The 15,342-nt window shown below is 36.3% G+C and overlaps 1 protein-coding gene across 6 annotated transcripts in view; it reads right to left on the reverse strand.

Moving 5' to 3' along the window:
* The window catches only part of SCN2A (sodium voltage-gated channel alpha subunit 2), a 132,472-nt gene extending 117,741 nt beyond the window's left edge, over window positions 1–14,731 (reverse strand). For all 6 annotated transcript variants that reach the window (XM_070071536.1, XM_070071534.1, XM_002712241.3 and 3 more), the window contains exon 1: window positions 14,491–14,731. The gene's annotated coding sequence lies outside the window, so the exon portion shown is untranslated. The remainder of the gene's footprint in view (window positions 1–14,490) is intronic.
* Between the last annotated feature and the right edge of the window lie 611 nt (window positions 14,732–15,342).

The following is a 15,342-nucleotide window of genomic DNA, read 5'->3' on the forward strand; positions in this document are numbered from 1 at the left end:
TGCCAGGGTTCCAGTCTCAGCTCGAGCTCCTGATTCATAGCTTCCTGTTAATGTGACCTTAAAGGCAGCAGTGACGGCTCAGATACTTGGATCCCTGTCATTCAGTAGGAGACCCAGATAGACTTTCCAGCTACCAGCTTTGGTCTGGCCCAGTCCTGGCTGTTGCAGCCATTTGAGGAATGAACCGAGAATGGAAGATCTCTATTTCTCTGTCTGTGTCTCTCTGCCTCCCAAATAAATAGAATGACTTTTTAAATGTAAAAGATGCAAATTGAATAGAGGAAAAAAAATGAATTAAAAATCCTATACATTTCCTCATACAGACCTCAATAGCAATGATCATTAATAAGTTCTTGTAATACTAATCCAAAAATTTTTATGAACATTTGTATGCACTTAATGTATATATATATATATATATATATATATATATGACATTATGAAATCCATATATGAATCTTTGGTAGGGCTTTCTTTCCTTTTCATTCTTTTTTCCCATAAATTGGATAGTAGCATACATAGTACTATGATACTGCTTATTTCACTTCACAATATTTCTTGATTATTTTTATGTATCTGTATATAAACAGCTAAAGTTATTCATGATATCAGTTTTATAGATGACTACAGTTGATTAAATCTATGGTTGCTCATAGATATGTAGGTCATTCAAGATTTTTACTCCTTACAAACAAGGTTGTGATGAATTGATGAATACTGTGATGTCAGTATGTTTTTAGATCCATCCTCAAAGTAGAAATGCTGGATCAAAAGATAAGCATCTCGGTGTGGGCATTTGGTCTACTTGCTTGTTCTTAATTTGTAGCTCCAGCTCTTGATTACAGCTTCCTGCTAATGCAGAACCTGGTAGGCAGCAGTGTTGGCTGAAGTAATTGGATCTCTGACAATGAAGTGAAAAATCTGGGTCAAATTCCTGGCATCCATCTTTGGCCCCTTGCCAGGGGCCATTGCAGGTAGGATGAAGGAATGGATGGGGATGCTCTCTCCCTCTCCATCTCTCACTCGTTCTCACTCTCTCTCTCCTTTTTTCCTCCTTCCGTTTGTGTCTCTCTGTTTTTGTGTCTTTCAAAAAAGAAAAAAAAAATTAAATATAAGCATCTCTTAAATATTGGTATTGTTATCTTCCAGAAATTGCTCACATATCTATATTTTTACTAAAATTGAATTTTTGTAAATTTTGTAATATCAATTAATATAAATTAAAAATGACAATGTAGCAACCACATTTTGATAAAGAAGAGCAACGGAAGTAGTTCATATTGGATATTAAAATATATTATAATATTTCACATCTAAGTGAACCTAAACCTGATGTGAAATCCCATGCACATTAAAAGGCTTATTATATTATATTGCCACTAAAATAATCTCGGAAATTTTGACAAACCATTTTTTTTTTTTTGACAGGCAGAGTGGATAGTGAGAGAGAAAGAAAGAAAGGTCTTCCTTTGCCGTTGGTTCACCCTCCAATGGCCGCCACGGCTGGCGCGCTGCGGCCGGCGCACCGCGCTGATCCGAAGGCAGGAGCCAGGTGCTTCTCCTGGTCTCCCATGGGGTGCAGGGCCCAAGCACATGGGCCATCCTCCACTGACTTCCTGGGCCACAGCAGAGAGCTGGCCTGGAAGAGGGGCAACCGGGACAGAATCCGGCGCCCCAACTGGAACTAGAACCCGGTGTGCTGGCACCGCTAGATGGAGGACAAACCATTATTTTTAAATGTTGGTCTTGATCACAGATAATTTATTAACATAGAAACTACATAAGCTACAACTTTCAAAATAAAACCCCCCAAATGATGAATACTTATGTAACCTTGTGATAAGTAGTGCTTCCTACTATTCTACTATGCAGAACTCAAGAAAGTTATATATGTATATGTACATATAATATAATATTTAATATATTAAATATGTATTATAGTATAAATTATATATAATTATATGCACATATACATATTATGTACATGTGCACATTATATGAATTATATATAATTATATGTACATACACATATTATTATATATAATTTATAACATAATACAATTATATAATTTATGTATCACATGTGTATAAGCCATAAAATATTAAAAGGTACTACAGATTGGAAAATGGTTATGACAAACATGATAGAGAGTTTGTGTTCTTTTTTTTAATTTGCATTTATTTACTTGAGAGAGAGACAAAGAAGGAAAGAGAGATCTCTTGTTTGCCAGTTCACATTCTTACCTCAAATGCCCTTAAGGACTGGCACTGAGCTGGGCCTGGAACCAGGAGCTGGAAACACAACCCAGGTCACCCATATGGGTAACAGGAACTCAGTTTCTTGAGCCATCACCATTGCCACCAAGTGTTTGCATTAGCAGGTACTAGAGTTAGAAACTAGAGCCTGGAGTTGAATTCAGATACTCCTTTATGGGATATGGACATCTTAATCAGCATCTTACCTGTTATATTGAACTCCTGCCCTAGAGTTTATTTTTAAATGATGTATTTAAAATATAAAAGTTTCATATAGGCCAACTAAATGTCACAATAGGAAAAACTGAAGAATCGTACAAATTCTCATAAAAATCATAGGCAAAGTTTTTAATCCAGTTAATCAAATGGATTCTATTTTCAACTATTGAAAACTTAGAAATAAATGGAAAACTTAGAAATAAATGGACATTTGTACACAATATGATAGAAAACATAAACTGCTACACTCTATTTGGCAAAGTACTCATATAAAATCTTGAAAATGTGCATATCCTTTATTCCAGCAACTCAAGGAGTAGAACTTTATTATAAGAACACAGTAAAAAATTATATAAAAGCTTAGCTACCATATAGATTATTGAAATATTTATTATAGTGCCAATCTTGAAAATAATTAAATCATGCTTCTCTATAATCCATTCTCTACAGCATCAAGATGGTCACTTAAAAGCACAGATCAGGGTATGTCAGTCTTTCATTAGACCCTACAGATGGCTTTCTGTTGAACTTTGAACAAAAATGAAATTTTGTGATAATTGACGAACTCCAACAAGATTTGGACTTTCTCCTTACATCTTTTGCATACACAATTTCTTCTCTTCAAAACAACAAAACTCTAGGTCTTCTCATAACTGAAAACATCTTAGCGCAAATGTCACCTCTTCAATGACACCATCCTAATAGCCAAAACTAGCTGTTCATGCCTTACCCAATCATATTCTTCTAAATGTTGCTTTTTAAAATCTTGTTTATTGTGTTAATTCACTCTCTGAAAGCACTTTGTTCACTTATTTGTTTTGTAATTAATTTTTCCAGTAGGAATGCAAATTTAATGATAACAGAAGTACTGTATAGTCTCCAGTATACCTCAGATACCTAGAACTGTGCCTTTCAAGGAGTATACAACTGAATATATACCAATATAGGAAATCATCTTACCAAAGAACAAGAATTACCAAACTATCCCACAAATTTGATGCCACATTTATAATTCTATATAAATATGTTGTATTTTCATAAGTTTTATTCAAATTGTGTTTCCAAAAAAAATCAAGGATACGTGTTTGGAGCAACAGTTAAGATACCACTTGGGATTCCTGCATCACATATGGGAGTGTCTGTGTTTGAGTCATGGCTCTCTGCTTCTAATTCCAACTTTCTAATGAAGTGTGCCCTGGAAAGCAGCAGGTAGTTGTACTCAGGTCACTACCACCCATGTGGGAGATCCAGACTGAATTGCAAGCCTTTCTTATCCACCTAATAGCCATATTGGTGAAAGTAGATCAAGATTGTACAGAATAAGCTGAAAGAGCATCCACTGGCTGAAATCGGAGCAATTTGAGGAACAAAATAAAGTTAAATTGATTTTAACTCAAAGTGTAAAATAAATAATTGCAACTCCATACTCATATAAATGACTGAATAAATAAATAAGTAGAGGAGAAATATCCTGTGTGAAAAGTTCAAATAATTTATGTACATACTGTACCCCCGAGATAGGCGTGCATAACTCCTCTTTTCTTAATTGAGAATAAGGTGTGGTGAAATACTTCTAAATAGTACAGTATAGAAAATGGAGAGACACTAACTCTATAGTTGAGTCCAGAGATCACTCTAGTCATTCTCATTTGCAAAATTTTTAGCTGGTTTCTTTTCAATGTTTTCTTAGTTTCATTTCATAAGTTTTTGGTTTGAACATATAGCTGTATTTCCTTACCTCTTTTTTAAAACGTTTATTTCAGATAATTTCACTACCCAAGTTTCTGAGATTCTAGCACTCTCCACATATCTTTGTTATGTCTCTTGAACATGAGGATACTTAAGAAAGTTCATGGAAAAGTGGAATTTAAAAGTAAGTTTACTTCGGTATAAAAAATGAAATTCATGTTTATAGTATTTAAATAATATGTATTTTCCTTAAACTATGTAGAGTCCCCATGGATTCTTTACAGTAGTTTATTTCTCATGTAGTTTGTAATTTTTTATTGTCAGTTTTTCTTGAGTGATTTTGGTGTTTTTTATAGATATAAAATTTGAGAAACTTACCTTTACTATTTCATAATTCGCTTCTGTCAGCCATTCCGCAGTGTCGTTGGTCTAACACGATTTCTATATTGACTTAGACACTGAGAAATTCCTTCCCACAGAATAAAATATTTTCAGATGTTAAACCTATTTCATCCAGTCTAAGTGTTTAATTATTTGTTAAAGGCATTTTTAATATCCTAAAAGATAAGGGAAATACAAGTTTCCTTGTATTCCTGGATAAGCAGATTATGTTTTCTAATTTTTATTTTAGTGAGACTACTACTCTTGGATGCTTTCCACTCTATAAGAGTTTTCAAATTCAACTCTATAAGAGGGATAAGACCTCATCTGTACTGGTTATGGTTTAAGTGTGTCCCCCAAGTTTCATGTGTTGGAAGACTGGTCCCCAGCATCGCAATGTGATAGGGAGCAAAGGTGATGCTTAGTGGGAAATGATTGGGCAAGGCAGTCATCACACTCACAAGGATTGATGCCAGTCTCCCAGAGTGAGATAGTTCCTCTGAGAGCTGGCTGTTATAAAGGAGCCAGGCTGGCCCTTCCTTGCTCTTTGTCCCACCTTGTATCACAGCCAAAGGGACCTTCACAAGAAAGGACCAAGGGGGCTGCCCTAACTTGGACTTTCAACCTCCAAACTGTGAGTTGTGATCTAATAACTAGATATACTGAGGCATTTAGTTATAGCAATGGAAAATGCACTAATGCACTTATATTTGTACAAATACTAAAACTAAACATCATAGGCATTTGGAGATTTTTCTCAATATTATATACCTCCTTCAACTACTCATATCCCTGAATAAGCTTTTGTGTTTCTCATTCAAGTTTTTGGTTGTCTTGCTATACAATATGGAGGCTTACATTTGCTTATTATGAGCTTGAGAATGTATTAAAAATGGTCTTATTGTATTTTATCTAGAATATTTAGATGTTACTAAAGGAGTTCCATATTCACTCAAGTCCACCAAGTTACCATATTGGATAATTCTCATAAGTTTTGAATTATTAATTATGTTTATTTTAGTAGGTTCATTTCACCTTAAAAATTGCTGGGCATGTAGGAAATTACTGGTTTGAGGCTACAAGACTCGTGCCAGAAACTCTTGATAAAAGTCTCCATGAATGACTGTGCACAAGCTAGATTCAAATACAAAAGGGTTTCTCAAGTTCAACTTGTCTGAAGCTAATAACAGCAATATATACAATTTAGCAACACAGTTGTTTATGTACACTGTTAACTTTTCTGGACATTCAGGCTCAAAATTCTTGAAGTCCTTTCATTTCTGGTGTTCTAAGAATTCCACAAAGAGTCATTAGAAATTTCAGTTGGTCTAGGGCCTGTGCCGTGGCTCATTTGGTTAATCCTCCACCTGTGGCGCCGGCATCCCACGTGAGCACCGGGTTCTAGTCCCAGTTTCTCCTCTTCCAGTCCAGCTCTCTGCTGTGACCCAGGAAGGCAGTGGAGGATGGCCCAAGTGCTTGGGCCCCTGCACCCACGTGGGAGACCAGGAGGAAGCACCTGGCTTCTGGCTTCGGATCGCTGTAGCTACTGCCATAGTGGCCATTTGGGGGGTGAACCAACGGAAGGAAGACCTTTCTCTCTGACTCTCTCACTGTCTAACTCTATCTGTCAAATAAATTTAAAAAAGAAAAAGAAATTTCAGTTGGTGAATCTACCAAGGCTAACCATGGGGGAAGTTTCTCTGAATGTTTTTTATTTAATCGGTGGACTATTTTACTTTCTGACTCCTAAGCACACACATCATGGACCATTTATTTGTGTAGACGTTTTAATGATAAACATAGCAGAATTCTCTTCTAACTTTACTTCCTTTTTACTCTTACAAATGGGGGTGACCTTACATTCCATTTTTCCTGGAACATTCCTAGTTTACACTTGTTTTGGAAAAATTATTAACAAATTCCATCCTGGCTTAGATAATTATAATCATTCTGTGTATATAACTAGACCTTCAGCTTCCAGGATTGCTGATGCAGGAAACAGCAAGTGCAGATCTGAGCACTGCTCTGCTGGATTCTGGCTGCGTGACAGTTGCTGGACTGCCTTAGCTGCTTAGTCCAGGGGAGACATGAACAAGGTGGAAAACGTCCTACCTGGTGATCCTGGGCTGATAAAGAAATAGTGTCACCATTACCCCTATTTGGCTTGCTTCTGTCTTAGGTATTTCACTTGAAAAAAAAGTTTTATCTATTTATTTGAAGAGTAGACTGACAGACATAGAGATGGTAGAGATAGAGACAGAGAAATCTTCCATCTACAGGTTGACAGCCTAAATAACTGCAACTGACAGGCCTAGGCCAGGTTGAAGCCAGGAGCTAGGAACTCCACCTGGGTTTCTGTGTGGATGGCAATAATTCAAGTACTTGAGCTATTATCAGCTGATTTCCTGGTAGATTAGCAGGGAGTTGGATCAGAAACAGAGTTGCCAGGGTTTGAATCAAATGGATAAGGGAGATACTGTCAGTTCTTTTCTTATGATCTTGTAATAAACTCCTTTTCCCCCTAATATTCCAACCAATCCACTATTCTTTCCACATGCTAAATAGCAATTGTGTTATTCCCTTTTCATTTTTCCACACAAATCATTCAACACAAGATGTAGAAGGCACAATTACATAAACATGTGATTGCATATTTATATGTTAATGCCTCCAAGACATGCTCATGCTGAAAGTATGTTATAACCCCAACTAATCATTGACATCAATGAAGTTTAATAATTCAAAACTATAGTAATAATTTAGCAATTCAATGCATTTCTTGAGATGATTGCTTCCTAAATTTATTTTATTCTAGTACATGATTATGATTATTTTTTAGCAAGTAGAATAAAAAAGGTAACTACAATTATGATTTTCTTACCTTCAAAACCTTTTAATAGTTCTAATAGATAAAATATACTTAAATGCTCATGATTATTAAATCATTTTTCTAGAGCATATTACAAATTTATAAAAGACTAAATGGTAGAACATTTCCTTATTAAGAGTGTTAATCATTATATATTTTTCAAATAAAGGCCTTTATTGAAAAGTTCAATGGAGTATTACCAAGGAAAATGTACATTTTTGATTCACGAAGTCCATCTTCTCTGATTCAATCAATCATCAATTTTTCTCAACCCCAATTAAATATGGATAAAATGATACTAATGTGTGAATACTGTAGGGACATAGAGATAAAAGCTAAGAGCTTTTACTTTTCAATCTTAATCATATCTCATATTGTGTTCTTGGGGATGGTCATCTTTTGCCAGCTAGAGTTAATATCTCAATAGGCATTATTTTACGATCCATGATATTTATTATTATCATCAAAATGTACATAAAATGCTGATACTCCTTAAAATCAAAATACAGTCTTTCCATTATCCTCAGGGAATACATTCCAAGATGTCTAGTAGATGCCTGAAACCAGGGTAGTATAACCCCTATATATATCATTTTTTCCTATGCCTGCATACCGGTGATAATTTCATTTATAAATTAAACACAGTAAGAGATTAACAGCAACAAATAAGAGAATAATCATAAGACTATGCTATAATAAGAATTGTATGGTTTTGACATATCTTTCTCTTCTAAGTGCCAAGACAAATATTAATAATTTGGGGACATAACCAATTATAGGTAACAAACCACATAGAGTTCTACTGCAGGTGAGGACCAAAATAGTTAATCACATTTTTATGATTAATGATCTTATTTGCCTTCTTTGGCATTATGACTTATTTCTTTTTGAAATTCTAAGTAAGATCCTTGACCAACATAACCAAACCGTTTTTAAATAAACTTTACTTTTGTTATATTTTTAAAAACAAGGGGATATATTAACTTTGTGTTCTAGATATGTGGAGTGGCTGTTAGCAAAATAAAAATTCACAGTATTTAAAAATGTGAAGTCTAGGGGCTGGCACTGTGGTGTACTGGGTTAAGATGCCGCCTGCAGTGCCAGCATCCCATATGGGCGCCAGTTCGAGATCCAACAGGTCCACTTCTGATCCAGCTCTCTGCTATGAACTGGGAAAGCAGTAGAAGATGGCCCAAATCCTTGTGCCCCTGCACCCGCATGGGAGACCTGGAAGAAGCTCCTGGCTCCTGGCTTCATATCAGCACAGCACTGGCCATTGTGGCCAATTAGGGAGTGAACAAGCAGATGGAAGATTTCTCTCTCTCTCTCTCTGCCTCTCCTTCCCTCTGTGTAACTCTGACTTTCAAATAAACAGATAAATCTTTTTAAAAAAACTGAAGTCTATATTCAAATTTCCTGAGCTTATTTTTCAAAATTGCTTTCCCTTTGTGATAAACTTGTATATAACATATAAAAGTATTTAAAGCACACTGATTAAAATGCATTAATAAAATCTGGAAAAGCAGCGTGGTTTATTTTCTATTGGCAGCTTCTGAAAGTGGTTTGGGGCTGGTATTAAAAGTATTATGGCCTAGTATTGTGGTACAACAGGTTAAGCCACCACTTTGGACACCTACATCCCATATTAGAGTGCTGAATGAAGTCTCAGATATTCCACTTATGATCCAACTTCCTGCTAATGCATCCTCGAACGCAGTGGATGATTGCTCAGGTACTTGGGTCCCTGACCTTCTTATGGGAGACCCAGATGGAGTTCCCTGGCTCCTGGCTTCAGCCTGGCCCAGTTCCCTGGCTCCTGGCTTCAGCCTGGCCCAGCCCTGGCTTTGCTATCATTTGGGAAGTGAACCAGGAGATGGAAGATATATCTCTCCCTGCCTCTTCTTTCAGGTGGATGAAAACAAATAAACAAACATTTAAAAAAGCATTTGTGACTTTTGCTACAAAAGTTCTAAAAAGAAACTTTAGAAAACCTTGATGTGTAACTTTTAGCATGTTTATTTGAGAAGAATCGTTAAAAATATGAGTCTAAACTTGCTTTGTGTTTTCTATGATTTATTGTAAACTTACAATATAAATTAGATACTTTTTAAAAAGAATTAACACAGAACCAAACATAGACTTGAATGCCATTGAAAGATCTCCAGGCTGAAAAGTGATGAGTTAAGTTAGCCTCAGGCTTGGCAGTCACCTCAGAACCTCTGGTACTGAACACTGTTCTTGAGCTCCTTGTGTATATGAAGCACATACTAATGGAATTCGCTTTGCATTAGTGTTTCCATCTTAAATCATCAGATACCCCATTCTATGCCCCAAAGTGTCCATGCTGATGTCCAAGCAAAGGTGAAGTGAAACATTAAAATTATGAGATAGATAAGGGTTATGAATTCCACAGCTGTCAATAAGAATGTGATTTATACAGATAGGAATTAATGTTTATTTTATTAATAACTGGGAATTTGAGCTAAATAAAGGCACTTTCCTTTACTGACCTGAGAAGCTGGATGACATAGTGATGAGAATATCCAGATGACCCTCCGAGGAAGAACAAGACACTGAGGAGTATAGAGAAGTCTGCCTCTCCAACATTGCCCCAGATTACACGTGAGAGAAGGAAAGCCATTTCCATCTATTCAGCCACCCACATATCTTCCCATGCCCTTCTCATTCTGACTGCCAGGATCACCATTTAGCAGAACTGAGTCAGATGCAGAATCAAGAGCATGACATTTCTGCTCCACCACGTCTAAACTGAACTGAGTATGTCTGAACTGAGGATAGTCTTTCAAAAGACTCAAGTAGGACAGACATAATTCTTCATCTAGGCTTGAGCCTCCTTCAAGGCTTCACATTGCCCCTAATGATATACGAATACAAAGAATTTCTAAAGAAGACCAGCTCTAGCAAAGACAAGAGACGATGCTGAAACTGATAGCAGAAAAGTCAAAACAAAGAACTTGAGGTATGAAGCTTAATAAAGGAGGCTAATTCCTTTAAGGGAAGGAAGTTTGTGATAACACTGACTTTCTTCTCTTCCTATGAAATTCTTGGTGACAGTGCTAAAAAAATTAAGGGAGTCAAAGAAGAAAAAAGCCTGAATTATTTCAGATACTGGAAAAACAGCTTCTAATTATCAAACTAGATACGTTTATTAGACATGGTTCATTGAATCCAGTGCAGCTTTTAAACAGAACTTGTCATTAAACAGGTCATTCTAAATAATAAATAGATAACTGAACAGTAAGCCAAAATGAAACAGTGTTGGGCTGTTCATCTCCAATTCAAGGATGAAAGCAGCTAAACTACGCTCTGCTGGAAAGTGTTTTGCTACTAAGGATTAGTTATTTCTTCCAGAATGTCCATATGCCACAAATAGCCATTTCTGAGGCACCAGCTGATTTAAACAGAAGAGATATTTTATCTCACAGAAAATAATTTACTTTACAAGAACAGGCCATCCAAAGTGGGTTTCACCCACCTTTCTCTATAGTGTTACCCACCAATTACTCCTGTAGAAGAAGAAATATTTTTTGAATATTTATGTCCTGTCTCTTTCAGGGCCTTGATGTATTGTTTGTTTCTTCCTTGCTTGATTTCTCTTTAGGAAGAGACCTAGGTTTCTCAAATTCTAACAAAAGTCCAATTTCCTTCAATAGTAACTTCTTTCTCAAATTATAAAATAATTCTCTTACCTTTCCTGGTGAACTCCCTGAAATTTAACTATGTTCCTCAACTTTTTCATTTTCTATATGATCCCCAACCAGAGACCCTGTCTCTGCCAATCTACTAAATCTCTTCGCTTAAAATTTATCTCTGACCTAATAATAACTTAGTCCAAAGCTCTACCTTATATTTCTTGTTTATAGATTTCCTCTGGTTGTTGATCTCTGTTTTGGTATTCAGTTTACTCACTTTATCTCTTATCAGATTGTTATCCCTCTAACATCTTTCATGACATTTCCACAATTAATTAATAGTGCTTCTGGATTCCTTTTATTGCTCAAATTTTAACATTATGCTTCCAGTTATATTCCCTTCATTTTTAATCCTCAGTGAAATTTACTAATGTAAGTCTTAATACTTGCAACAACTTCAGATGGATCCACATATTCATCGTTAATCTTTTAATAGGATATTTGGACATGAAAGATCTCAGTTTCTTACAGAACATCTCGATGTGAGAGTATGTGTCTGTATATTAAATTCATACTGTCAGGAATAAAATTTATCATTCTTACTTTTGCTGCCCCAGAGGAAAAGCAGCAATCACACCATCACCATAACAGAAGAGGCCTTAACTCAGATTGGCTCATCTATGATTCTCCATAGTACTCTCATACAGTGCCCTGTAGTCAATCCCCATTTCCTCACATTTGTTTATTTCACCTCTCTGCCTGGTATGGGAAACTTTCTGTTCTTACTTACTTATATCCAACTCACTCTTAAAGATCTAATTTAGCTATCTTATTTTTCTACAATCTTTTTCTCTGTACTCTGGGCTCTTTGTGCTTAGAAATTGTGACTATTAGTTGATTCTAAATGCCCTGAATGGAGCTTAGTGCCTGGCACAGCTTAGATGTTCCTGTTTCTTTTTTTTTTTAAGATTTAATTATTTTTATTTGAAAGTCAGAGTTACACAGAGAGAGGAGAGGCAGAGAGAGAGAGAGAGAGAGAGAGAGAGAGGTCTTCCATCCAATGGTTCACTCCCCAATGGCCGCAGCAGCCGGAACTGTGCCGATCCGAAGCCGGGACCAGGAGCTTCTTCCAGGTCTCCCACATGGGTGCAGGGGCTCAAGGACTTGGGCCATCTTCTACTGCTATCCCATGCCATAGCAGAGAGCTGGATGGCAAGAGGAGCAGCCGGGACTAGAACTGGCACCCAAATGGGATGCCAGCGCTTCAGGCCAGGGCGTTAACCCACTGCGCCACAGCGCCGGCCCCTGTTCCTGATTCTGTACCATTCTTTTTCTCAACTTTGTTCTGCATTCATTTTGATGTTTATCACATTTTGAACCATGGTTATAGTTCTGCACATACATTTCCACTTTAAACTCCTTAAGGTAAAGTCTGTGACTGTGTTTCTCAATCTCTCACATGAACAGTTCTTGGTAGCTATGTGGTACTCCATATGCTTTGTATGAAGAGGTGACATATTTTAATCCCCTTATTGTTTTAAGAGAATGAGGACATAGGGTGGGGCCTAAGCCTCATAAGTGGGCAAGACAGAAGGGAAGACCAGAGCCTGAGATGATATTCTTTTAAGTGTCAACAGATTATATGAACCGTCCAACGTACTGGGTAGGAAAAATAGGGCTGTGACCTACTATGTGGTCCTTCACGTAATTTGTGGGCATAAGGTAGAATGGTGTACCTCATATCATAGTGAAAAGAGAACACTAAGGAACAGAGTCTTCATAGTTGCTAATTTAGATGTTTTGCTAGGAATCTTCAGAAAACTGAGGATGACATGTAATATGCCATTTATTAACAACCTGTACACTATCTCTCTTACACACACACACACTCACACACACACACTCACACACACAAAGTGAATATCAGCACACCTAGTTTATACCATCTGGACATGTTCACACTAAAGGTAAATTGCCTTACTGCTACAGAACATACTGAAAATTGTCAGCCAGTGCTTTAGCCTTGCCTGATTCTAATTTAGAATATGACTCCAGAAGATCCACTTAATCTCTCAACCACAGTTGCTTTCCCTTAAATAATAAGATGAACAAATGCTAAAAAATCTGTGCTTCTAAAAATTCTCACATATATGGAACTATGTGGAACTGAAACTCCTTATAGATTTCACATGTTAACAGAACACATACTTCTCCCTCTCAGTGATGCAAACCATTCTACAAAATCATTCCATGTAGCTAAATTATCTCCATAGCAGTCACAACCTCTGACATAGCACAAGTACCTCTTTATAGGAAAACGATGACTGAGATAGAAATACATTGAAGCATCCAACTCTACAGCTTGCCACCTCCACCGTCACACATGCACACACACACACACACACAGAGCTCTTTCCACAAGAGGAGGGAGCAAAACATTTAGAAATAATTTTACAAAAAGTATTTTAAAATATTTTAAAATTCACACAGTATTGATCTAAATAGAAATCAGTGGCTTTTAAGTGAAGGCTCTATTTCTTCCTATGGTTTTAATATTAATGAAAGGAGGTTTTCAGAGAATCATGAGAAGCAGCAGAGAATCAAGGCTGTTGTATGCAATTTCCACCTCCTGAGTCATTCCACTCTTCAACACAGCTAAAGTCACATGACCTAAAATAATTTAAAATATGAGCACCTTCTACAATATCAGCTATCTCAAATGACAGTAATCTATCATCAAAAATCTACCAAAATCTAAGGACAATTCACCTCCACAGCAATTAATCTGTTGTTAGTTCACTCCTCACATCAGTTCTGGAGGAGGGAGTGTGTCTGTACTATCATCCCAAGTCTACTAAACACATTACGTAAATCTGCATTCATGTGAGAGTAATGACTTACATATTGCTTCTAAAAGGTAAAAATGAAAGCATAAATAATCTGTGCCATGATAGCCAGCAGGAAGTGTTTTAAAGGCCTTTGGGTTCAGGAGGCTGGCGTACCTTTGAGGCTGCTATTAGAAGCCTCAGCCCCAGGCTTTGGCAGGGCCACTGCCATGTTAATCTGCTTCATTACATCTCTACAATTTGTTCACCACATTAAGGAGCATGAGCAGCATTTCCTTGTGAGAGAAAGATGCATCCTTCACTTTGAAAGCTTTGCCATTTTAAAGCAAACAAATATAGCCATCAATGGATGCTAAAGACTAGAAAGCCAACGACATATTAAAATACAATATGTCATAATCAGAGCTCATTTGAGCCCAGGAATATTTTTAGATGCATAATCGCTAGAATTAGAGCATTTAAATCTTTTAGATCTGAGCACAAGCTTACAAAACACAGATCTTTTTTTAAAAAAATACCATTATTAAAATAGTCAACAATTCCATGAAAGACCAGAGCAAGAATCATGCTGGCTTACCTGAAATAAGAGGAATGGTAAATCAGAGCACAGAATCCATGAATGTGTTGAATATAATGGTCTCCAGTGAGGTTCGTTAGAATTCTGACTAGAGCAGAAAGTACAATCTCAAACGTGCTATATCCTCACTAAATAAGAAAAAAAGAAAAGAAAAGAAAGAAAGACGACCATGGCTTTCTCTCTGCTCCTGCCTTAGCTTTCTGCTCTGACACTCACTCGATGGTACCCACTGTCTGTGAGAAAACAGCATGCTAAATTGGAAAAATAAATAAATAAATATAAGGCTGCATCTTACATGACAGCTCCATCTCCTGGTCAAAAGTGGAACCATTTTACTTCAAATTTCTGTGGCAATGCAGTATTTAGAAGTATGATTAAACAGTGTATAGCCCATAATCCCACTTCATTTGATAACTACCTTAAATAATGATAAGCTAAGTATTTAAGAAGGATTATGGGATAAGTCTTTGAAATTTATAACTCTAAATTTTGGAAATACTATGAAAAGCTGCATATATTTCAGATTTGTTGACCTTATGTTGAAACTAAATCAAAACTTTCCATTGTATCATAAAAATTTAATGCTTATCTTAAGACTTACTTAATGTTAGCTACCATCTGAAAAGATAATATTTATTTTCTACAATACTAACTTTATATGACAATTTTTTTTTGTTACTGAACTCCACTCTGTGGAGATGTATAACTTTTGTTATTAGAGAAATACTGTGTTGCTTTGTTATTGTTGCTTGGGAGGAATGCTGTGGACTTAAAGTTAATGTAGGAGAGGGAAATGACTAAAAGATAAACTTGAAAATGCAAGCTTCTTAAATCGTTTCAAAATATATGTAT

Source organism: Oryctolagus cuniculus, chromosome 3 (assembly GCF_964237555.1).
Source record: "Oryctolagus cuniculus chromosome 3, mOryCun1.1, whole genome shotgun sequence".
Taxonomy (NCBI): Eukaryota; Metazoa; Chordata; class Mammalia; order Lagomorpha; family Leporidae; genus Oryctolagus; species Oryctolagus cuniculus.